This window comes from Delphinapterus leucas, chromosome X (genome assembly GCF_059928025.1).
Source record: "Delphinapterus leucas isolate spDelLeu-1000000601 "Yukka" chromosome X, BTC_Dleu_Yukka2, whole genome shotgun sequence".
NCBI classification, from domain to species: Eukaryota; Metazoa; Chordata; class Mammalia; order Artiodactyla; family Monodontidae; genus Delphinapterus; species Delphinapterus leucas.
Genome location: NC_143150.1, coordinates 90,289,167 through 90,299,921, shown reverse-complemented (window position 1 = coordinate 90,299,921; position 10,755 = coordinate 90,289,167). Strand labels below are relative to the sequence as shown.

Sequence of the window (10,755 nt, the reverse complement as noted above, 5' to 3'; positions counted from 1 at the left end):
AAATTCAACACCCGTTTATGATAAAAAACACTCCAGAAAGTAGTCATAGAGGGAACTTGTCTCAACATAATAAAGGCCATATATGACAAACCCACAGCAAACATCGTTTTCAGTGGTGAAAAATTGAAACCTTTTCCTCTAAATCAGGAACAAGACAACGTTGTCCACACTCACCACTATTATTCAATATCGTTTTGGAAGTTTTAGCTACAGCAGTCAGAGAAGAAAAAGGAATCCAAATCAGAAAGAAGAAGAAAAGCTGTCACTGTTTGCAGATGGCATGATACTATACATATAGAATCCTAAAGATGCTACCAGAAAACTACTAGAGCTAATCAATGAATTTGGTAAAGTAGCAGGATACAAAACTAATGCACAGAAATCTCACATTCCTATACACTAATGATGAAAAATCTGAAAGAGAAATTAAGGAAACACTCCCATTTACCATTGCAACAAAAAGAATAAAATACCTAGGAATAAACCTATCTATGGAGACAAAAGACCTCTCTGCAGAAGACTATAAGACACTGATGAGAGAAATTAAAGATGATACAAACAGATGGAGAGATATACCATGTTCTTGGATGGGAAGAATCAACATTGTAAAAATGAGTATACTACCCAAAGCAATCTACAGATTCAATGCAATCCCTATCAAACTACCAATGGTATTTTTCACAGAACTAGAACAAAAAATTTCACAATTTGTATGGAAACACAAAAGACCCCGAATAACCAAAGCAATCTTGAGAAAGAAAAATAGAGCTGGAGGAATCAGGCTCCCAGACTTCAGACTATACTACAAAGCTACGATAATCAAGATAGTATGGTACTGGCACAAAAAAATAAATATAAATCAGTGGAACAGGACTGAAAGCCTAGAGATAAACCCACGCACCTATGGTCACCTTATTTTTGATAAAGGAGGCAAGAATATACAATGGAGAAAAGACAGCCTCTTTAATAAGTGGTGCTAGGAAAACTGGACAGCTACATGTAAAACAATGAAATTAGAACACTCCCTAACACCATACACAAAAATAAACTCAAAATGCTTTAAAGACCTAAATGTAAGGCCAGACGTGATAAACTCTTAGAGGAAAACATAGGCCGAACACTCTATGACATAAGTCACAGCAAGATCCTTTTTGACCCACCTCCTAGAGAAATGGAAATAAAAACAAAAATAAACAAATGGGACCTACTGAAACTTAAAAGCTTTTGCACAGCAAAGGTAACCATAAACAGTACGAAAAGGCAACCCTCAGAATGGAAACAATATTTGCAAATGAAGCAACTGACAAAGGATTAATCTCCAAAATTTACAAGCAGCTCATGCAGCTCAGTAACAAAATAACAAACAACCCAATCCAAAAATGGGCAGAAGACCTAAATAGACGTTTCTCCAAAGAAGATATACAGACTGCCAACAAACACATGAAAGAATGCTCAACATCATTAATCATTAGAGAAATGCAAATCAAAACTACAATGAGATATCATCTCACACCGGTCAGAATGGCCATCATCAAAAAATCTAGAAACAATAAATGCTGGAGAGGGTGTGGAGAAAAGGGAACCCTCTTGCACTGCTGGTGGGAATGTAAATTGATACAGCCACTATGGAGAACAGTATGGAGGTTCCTTAAAAAACTAAAATTAGAACTACCATACGACCCAGCAATCCCACTACTGGGCATATCCAGGACACGGAAGAACCTAAGTGTCCATTGACAGATGAATGGATAAAGAAGATGTGGCACATATATACAATGGAATATTACTCAGCCATAAAAAGAAACGAAATTGAGCTATTTGTAGTGAGGTGGATGGACCTAGAGTCTGACATAGAGCGTGAAGTAAGTCAGAAAGAGAAAAACAAATACCGTATGCTAACACATATATATATGGAATCTAAAAAAAACAAATAAATAAAAAAACGGTTCTGAAGAACCTAGGGGCAGAACAGGAATAAAGACGCAGACGTAGACAATGGACTTGAGGACACGGGGAGGGGGAAGTGTAAGCTGGGACGAAGTGAGAGAGCGGCATGGACATATATACACCAACAAATGTAAAATAGATAGGTAGTGGGAAGCGGCCGCATAGCACAGGGAGATCAGCTCGGTGCTTTGTGACCACCTAGAGAGGTGGGATAGGGAGGGTGGGAGGGAGACGCAAGAGGGAGGAGATATGGGGATGTATGTATATGTACAGCTGATTCACTTTGTTATAAAGCAGAAGCTAACACACCATTGTAACACAATTATACTCCAATAAAGATGTTAAAAAAAAAATCAATGCTCTTCTCAAGAATTTTTTGACACAGTGAGTAATACCCTTCATACATATTCTTCAGCCCTAGACCCAGATTTTCTGATCCAGTAGGTAAGGTTGAGGTCCAATAACCTGCATTTATTTTAACTTTTTATTTGGAAATGATTTCAGACTTGCGGATAGTGTTGCAAGCATAGTAATTATATTTTTTCCTGAAACATTTGAAAGTAAATGTCCCTAAATACTAGTGTATTTTTCCTAAAAAGCTAGCCATTATTTTGTATAACTACAGTATAAAAACAAAGCCAGGAAATTAACATCGATTCAACACTATTATCTAATCTGCAAATCTTTTTCAAAATGTGCCAATAGTCCCAATAATGCCCTTACTAGCAAAAGAAAACATTTTTTTCTGTTCCCAGATCCAGTCCAGGATAGTGTGTTGCATTTACTTGTCACATCTTTCAGTCTTTTTTTTTTTCAGTCTTTTTGAAATCTAGCATTTCTTCATCTTTTATGACATTGACATTTTTGTCAAACATAAGCAGGTTGTTTTGTAGACTGCCCCTTGGATTCATTCTTATATCTCTGATTCCAATCCAAGACCTCAGGGTTATTGTAAACTTATCCCTTTCCCATATTTGGAATGCCTTTCTCTGACAATGGAAAACATGACTCTTGTTATCTATCATATATTTGTTTGCTCAGATCTTCATATAAGGTAGTTTCAGAATTCCTAAACATACCCCTGTTTAAAAACAAATTTACTAATTAAAGTACAACATTTGTGTACAGTTCTTTTTGCTTTCAGCCTTCAAAATAAATATTGTTTCCCAAAGCTACTTAGGTTAGTTATTTTCTCCCCCATGCCCTTCAGTGTGGTTATATTATTCATTTGTAATACAGTTAGGTTCCATTTTTTCTGTTTACATCCCATTTGGGGTTCCCCTCTCATCCTAGTTTATTTTAATTTATTTATTTTGCAACCACTTTCTTACTTTCCTTATTTTTTTTCTAGAGTCTGTGAAACGTGACTATTCTAAGACTCAAAGCTCTGCAAAAAGGTATACTCAGAGAAATATTGCTTCCTGCTCTGTCCTAGTCCCCATGCCCTCCTTCTTTCCACCACGTTCCCACCCCACTCCCTTTGGATTACAAATTTCATTCATTACCTCATGTTCAGGCTCAGAGTGAAGTGTTGGGCCCTGGGAGAGGGGTTCCCTGTGAGTCTATGCTCCAGTTCCTTTCTGCAGTAAATGTCTCTAGAGACCTGATTGCAAATATCCCTGCCTACTGGATGCCCTGGATATGGTGTGTTGAAGGTTAAGAGGATTCATCTGAGCTCTTGGTTGTGGGCTTATTCAGCCTAAGGACTGAGGAGTTTCACTATTTTATTTAATTTAAGTTTAATGAAAGGTAAAATTTGTCCTGTATGCCAGTGTGGCCAATATTTAGTTATTATCTCTAGAGTACTTGCTACAATAATAGGAAATAAAAGGCTACAGAAAATTATTTTTCTAAGAAACATGAATTAAAATTCTCCTCTAAAATCTAGTTAATTATGCAAAATTAACTTAAAATTTTTGGTTTTGCAAAAGCAGAAAGGTTATCGATATCAGGAAAGAAAAAACTTCATTGCAAAACCCTGCAGCATGGGGAGTGGGGAGGGCTGAGCAGATGGGCCCTTTCCAGTTCAGGAGCTTGGTCCAAAGTGGAAAGGTGATGCTGAGAGTTCCTCATCCTTCGCTGCCTCCCAGGTGGTTGACGTCACATCTCCAGGGGTGGTTTGCAGTGAGTTGTTTCATTCGAGGCTGGAAGTAAATGATACACTGGTGACCTCAGCAGGGTGTCCAGGTCCTGCTGGGGTCCCAAGATATGACAACAACTAAAAGGCAACGTCACTGCCCTGGTTTGTGATTGTATTAGGGTTTGGACATTGGCTATAGATGCTGCCACAAACACCTTTAGGCAAGAGGTAAAGAGGAGAGAGAAACAGAAGAAGAGGCAGAGTGTGAGGGAGGGAGAGAGGAATCTGAGAGGCTGTGAGAGAGAAAGAGTCAGAAATAGATAAGCAGATAAAAGACAGAGTGTGCGGGGCTTCCCTGGTGGCGCAGTGGTTGAGAGTCCACCTGCTGATGCAGGGGACATGGGTTCGTGCCCCGGTCAGGGAAGATCCCACATGCCGCGGAGTGGCTGGGCCCGTGAGCCATGGCCGCTGAGCCTGCACGTCCGGAGCCTGTGCTCTGCAATGGAAGAGGCCACAGCAGTGAGAGGCCCGCATATCGAAAAAGAAAAAATGACAGAGTGTGCAACTTGGTGAGGCAGGGATGGAGGGTCTTCTGCCCAAGGAATGTGCACTCAACTCACAGGCAAAACTGGAGGGGAATCTATAAGAATCTAAGTCAGGGATTGGGCTACGCTGGCCTCTCTCTGGAGAAGCCCTTGCCCTGTCATCTGTCCCACTGAGTCCCTACTATCGCCCCTCCAGAATAAATTCACATGTCCAGCGAAACCTACGGAGAACACTCCCCAGGAAAAGGATCAGAATGTGGGCTGATGCCTTCCTCCCACTGGACAGGCCTGGGGAGGGGGTTGGGGGGGACTAAAGGAAGCAGAAAAACTGCATCTCTGCCCAGGAGCAGCTGGGGTATCCTCAGGGCAGGAGTGAGGGACCCACATCTGACACCCTTGGACCTGGGCTACAGAAAGTGTCTCCTCTCTGTGCTGTCTATGCCCCAGTAGGTGATTTTGTCCAACCCCCTGCCTCCAGGTAGCCAGGTACCAGGTCACACCAGCCACACCAGCAGATTCAAAAGCCTAAGGGGAGAATTGTGTGTCCCAGGTTTCTTGGCAGATGGCCTAAGCTGCTTTGCTTTGCAGCTCTGCAGATTGAAAGGAATGAGGGTACAAGGGCCAATGGGGCCATGGGAACTTCTGGGACAGAGAAAGAACACCTGGTGAATTATTCAGGATTTGATGACCAGCATCTGGATTTTGCTACCCAGAGGCAGTGTGAATCTCAACATCCACCTGGAAGGGATGCTGAGCCTGGGCGTCACTGCAACCCTTCAAGGGTACTGGGTTTGTGATCCAGCTGACTTGGGCTGCTGTTGTAGGGACCAAGGTTACACAGCCCCATTAACACATCAGTTTCACTTCTGGGAAGCAGTGAAATAAAATTGCCATGCAAATCTCGTTCAAGTCTTCATAGCGACATATATTTTCTTTTCTCCTGGGTGAAAACCTAGAAGTGGAATAGCTGTTAAACCCTCCAACTTTGTTTTTATGGTAAGTGCATTGTTAGACTTTAAAGAAACTACCAAACTGTTTTCCAAATTGGTTGTACCAGTGTACCAGTCCACAGGGCACAGTAGATACTCCAGACAAAAACCCACACATGTATATAGACAACTGATTTTTTTAAGGTACAAAGGCATTGTGGTGGAGAAAGGATAGCCTTTTCAACAAATGGTGCTGGAGCAACTGGATATTCATTGCAAAAGAATGTACTTGGATCCATACCTTGCAATATATTCAAAAATTAACTCAAAATGGATCATAGACCTACATGTATAACCTAACAGTATAAAACTTCTAGAAGAAATCACAGGAAAAAATTTTGACATTGTTAGGCAAATATTTCTTTGTTTTGACAGCAAAACACAATTCATAAAAGAACAAATTGATAAATTAGATTTTACCAAAACTGAAAAATCCATTCTTTAAAGGACACAGTTAAGATCATTAAAAAACAAGACACAGGGCTTCCCTGGTGGCGCAGTGGTTAAGAATCCGCCTGCCAATGCAGGGGACACGGGTTCAAGCCCTGGTCCAGGAGGATCCCACATGCTGTGGAGCAGCTAAGCCCACGTGCCGCGGCTGCTGAGCCTGCGCTGTGGAGCCCGCGGGCCACGGCTACAGAAGCCTGAGCGCCTGGAGCCCATGCTCTGCGACAAGCGAAGCCACCGCAATGAGAAGCCCACACCACAATGAAGAGTAGCCCCCGCTTACTGCAACTAGAGAAAGCCCGTGCACAGCAACGAAGACCCAACACAGCCAAAAATAAATAAATAAATAAAATAAAGTGCTCGAGAAATTGTTATAGTTAAAACAAAACAAAAAACAAGCCACAGTCTAGGAAAAGTCTTTGCAAAAACATGTATCTAAGTATAAAAAAGACTCACAAAACTCATCAATATGAAAATAGCCCAATAAAAAACGGGCAAAAGATTTGAGCAGAAGATATACAAATGACAAATACATGAAAAGGTGCTCAGCACCATTGTCATTAGGGGAATACAAATTTAAAGCATAAAGACATACCACTACACACTTACTAAAATGGCTAAAATTAAAATGACTGCCCATAGCAGGTGTTGGCATAGATGTGGAAGAGCTGGAATGCCCATACACTGCTGATGGGAACGTAAAACGGTACAACCAATTTGGAAAACAGTTTGGTAGTTTCTTTAAAATCTAACAATGCACCTACCATAAAAACAAAGTTGGAGGGTTTAACAGCTATTCCACTTCTAGGTTTTCACCCAGGAGAAAAGAAAATATATGTCCCTATGAAGACTTGTACAAGATTTGCATGGAAATTTTATTTCTAATAGTCAAAAACTGAAAACAATTTAATGTCCATCAACAGGTGAATGAGGGACTTCCCTGGTGGCGCAGTGGATAAGACTCCATGCTCCCAATGCAGGGGGCCTGGGTGTGATCCCTGGTCAGGGAACCAGAACCCACATGCATGCTGCAACTAAGAGTTTGCATGCCACAACTAAGGAGCCAGTGAGCCGCAACAAAGGAGCCTGCCTGCTGCAACTAAGACCCGGTGCAACCAAATAAATAAATAAATAAATATTTTAAAAAACAGGTGACTGAATAAACAAATTGGAGTCCATATTACACAACATGGATAAATCTCAAAATAATTATACTGAGTGAAGGAAGCCAGACAACCAGGGGTACATAGAGTATGTTTCTATTTACATGAAACATTTTATAAAATGCAAATTAATCTTCAGTGACAGAGAGCAAATCAGTGCTTGATTAGGTGTATGCAAGTGGGGATGAGAGAGTGATGAATGTTTACTAACTTGATTATGGTGAATATATTTATATATAATATAAACTTATCAAATTGTATACTTTAAATATGTACAATTTACTGTATGTCAATTATACCTCAATTAAGCTGTTTTTAAAAAACGTCATAGATAGCAGCAATCTGTATAATCAGTCATGCCAGAAATACATGCAAGAAAGTCTAAGATGTTGAGATATAAAACTGGCAGATATATTTTTCTGATCTCATACCCGGCAGCAATGATTTATCTTTAACACCAACTCTCAGATTCTGAGTTCCCCCACTTCTCTCAAGTGATATAGTTATGATTCGTGCAAAATTCCATCTTTATGTTATACTTCAATATAAAGTTTACTCTTTTAAAAGAGAAGTGGAAATATACTATAGAGCAAAAGAATCTTCAGCTCAATGAACAATATTCTAGACAATATGGGAAACTCCCACAGCCACATAATGCTGACCTTTTCATTCATCCATCCTGGAGTCAGAAGGTCCACAGCATCCTGGGTCCTGGTGCAGGCCTTGCCCTCACACACGGGTCTGTCACCACCACCAGCACAGAGTCTCTCCTGTTCCCTTGGTGGAAAAGTGCTGAGCACAGAGACTTCCACCATCCTGGTTTCTCACACTATAGTCTGTAGCCCTGACAGTAGGCAAGTCCCTCCATACAACTGGCCACAGGCTTTCCTACTTGTAGATGTATTCATCATTTACACGTGCTCTCTGCAGGTGCTGGGGTTTACAATCTCCTCACGGGGTGGAGACTAGCATTGTGGTGAAAGATTAGCCAAACATGGTCTTCATTCCTCCCTCTACTATTTGTTGACTGTCTGACCTTAGGCAAATTCTGGCCTCTTGAATCTACATCTGTGACACCTATATCACATGCTCCTGGGAGCGTTTGGGTTTCTTGTGAACCCAAAACAGAGTAAGCGCACAATACATGCATGGTATTATTATCACCATGTTCATCAGTCAATAATAACAACAGTCAATGTTCGTAGATTACTCACTATGTGCCTAGCCCTACGCTAAGTGCTTTACAAGCACAAGTTACAACAGCCTTGTGAGGGAGGTGCAGTTATTACCTCATTTCACAGAGGAGGAAACGGAAAGTCAGGGAGGTTGAGTGACTTGCCCAGGGTCACTCAGTCATCAGGTGTTGGGGCAGGGAAGTGAACTCAGGTCTGTCTGCCTACAGAGCCCACATCCCTCCCACCAGGCTGCACTGTCTTCCACCCCATTTGGCCTCAAAGAGCTCCAGTCACTCCTTTCCAAACCCAGTGACCCCAGAACTTCAGAACAAGGCATCTGACTTACTCCTTGCAGTAGGCAGAATAATGGCCCCCAAAGATAGTAGGTCATAGTCCCTGGACACTGTAAATGTTACCTTACTTGGAAAATGGTTCTTTGCAAATATGATTAAGTTAAGGCTGTTAAGATGTGGAGATTATCCTGGATTATCTGGGTGGGTCCTAAATGCAATTACATGTATCTTCATAAGAGATGCATAAGAGATGCCCAGAGTCCAGGAGAGAGAGGAGATAAGGGAGTGGGAGGGAGAAGCAGAGAGAAGCAGCCAAGAATTGGAGCCAGACCAGGGGCTGGAGCCAGAATTGGAGTTGAAGCTGCTTTTGCTAAAGCAGCAGCAACTAAAGAAGTTGAAAAGATGCTAGTTATCTTAGAACTACTCACCTCCCTCCTTTCTTTCCTGTATGTGATAGCTCTGTCCATTAGGAAGTTCTTTGCTGGTGAGATTTGGAGAACAAATGTGCAGCTTCCCAGGAAGACAGTGGTGATCACTGGAGCCAACATGGGCATCAGTAAGGAGACGGCCAGAGAGCTCACTCACAGAGGATTATGCATTGCCTGCTGAGATGTACTGAAGTGGGAATCTGCTGCTAGCGAAATCTGAGCTAATACAAAGAACTCCCAGGTGCTGGTGTGGAAACTGGACCTATCCAGTACCAAATCCATCCGAGCTTTTGCTGAAAGCCTTCTGGCAGTGCAAAAGCAGCTCCATATTCTGATCAACAATACAGGAATGATGATGTGTCCATATTCCAAGACAGCTAACAGCTTTGAAACCCACCTGGGAATCAACTGCCTAGGCCACTTCCTTCTCACTTGCTCTCTCCTGGAGCAGCTGAAAGAGTCTGCTCTTGCACAGATGGTGAACCTGTCATCGGTGGCTCACCATGCTGGCAAGATTCGCTTCCAGGACCTTGAGAGTGAGAAGTGCTACAGCTGGGGCTTTGCATATTGCCACAGCAAGATGGCCAATATACTTTTTACTTGGGGGCTGGCCAAGAGGCTCCAACGGAAGGGGGCCACCCTCTATGCAGTGCACCCGGGCATGGTCCACCCTGAGCTTGTCCAATACTCTTTCTTGCTGTGCCTGCTCTGGCAGCTCTTTTTCAAATTGGTGTGGGAGAAGGGGGCGCAGACCAGACTGCACTGTGCCATAACTGAGGGCCTGGAGCCCCTGAGTGCCAAGTACTTCAATGACCGCAAGAGGACCTGGGTATCTCCAAGGGCCTGAAGTAACAAAATGGCTGAGTGCCTGTGGAACGTCAGCTGTGAGCTTCTAGATATCCAGTGGGAGTAGAGCTGGTGGAAGAGTCACAGCCTTATCAGGCCAAGTCCATGCCATAATGAAAGGGGACCAAGGAGAAGGACCATCCTGAAGGATTTTCCTTCTGGTTTACTGCTGTTGCAAACCCTGCCTTGTTCTGATTCTCCTGACCCTTACCTTGGCACACCCAACGCTCTTGTGAAGCTGGCTCACAGCATGAGATGCTCACAACTGCAGAGGATTCTTCTCCAATAATTTCATGAATAGAGTGCTCTCTTGGGGCAGGAGGACTGGGAAGATCCCAGGTGGGCATGGGGAAGGCAGAAGAGCCTGGGAAATTGGGGGCAATTTCTTCATCAATACCAGAAATGCCAGCCAACATTTTCAGCTGAGGCGACAGGAGCATCAGGGTTACATATTTCCAGGGACTGTAAGACTCAAACTTTTGACTGATCTCTTTTCTCTTTGGAATACTAGTCGCATCTCTTGAGTCTAGACAGCTCAGGAAAATCTTGGCTAACCTTGGCCAACTTTAGTTCCTTCCTCTGAGCATCCTGAAGCCACTGTATGAAGCTGGACCTTCCCATTTTCTTTTTCCAGTTCTTTTTTTAAGGTTAAAAATATTGCCAGCCTTATTGAGATATAATTGACATATAACACTGTGTAAGTTAGGACCTCCATTTTCAACCATGCAGATTATTTCTTTTTCTAAAGAGTTCCCTTTACCTCAATTTTCAGAGAAAATAAAAACTGAACGTGGAAGGAAAGAAGGGAGGGAGGGAGGAAGGGAGGAAGGGAAGGAAGGAAG

General features: G+C 42.4%; 1 pseudogene; it reads left to right on the top strand.

Annotated features, from left to right (window-relative positions):
- Positions 1-8,933: 8,933 nt before the first annotated feature.
- On the top strand, positions 8,934-9,980 carry LOC111169515 (retinol dehydrogenase 12 pseudogene; annotated as a pseudogene).
- Positions 9,981-10,755: the final 775 nt, after the last annotated feature.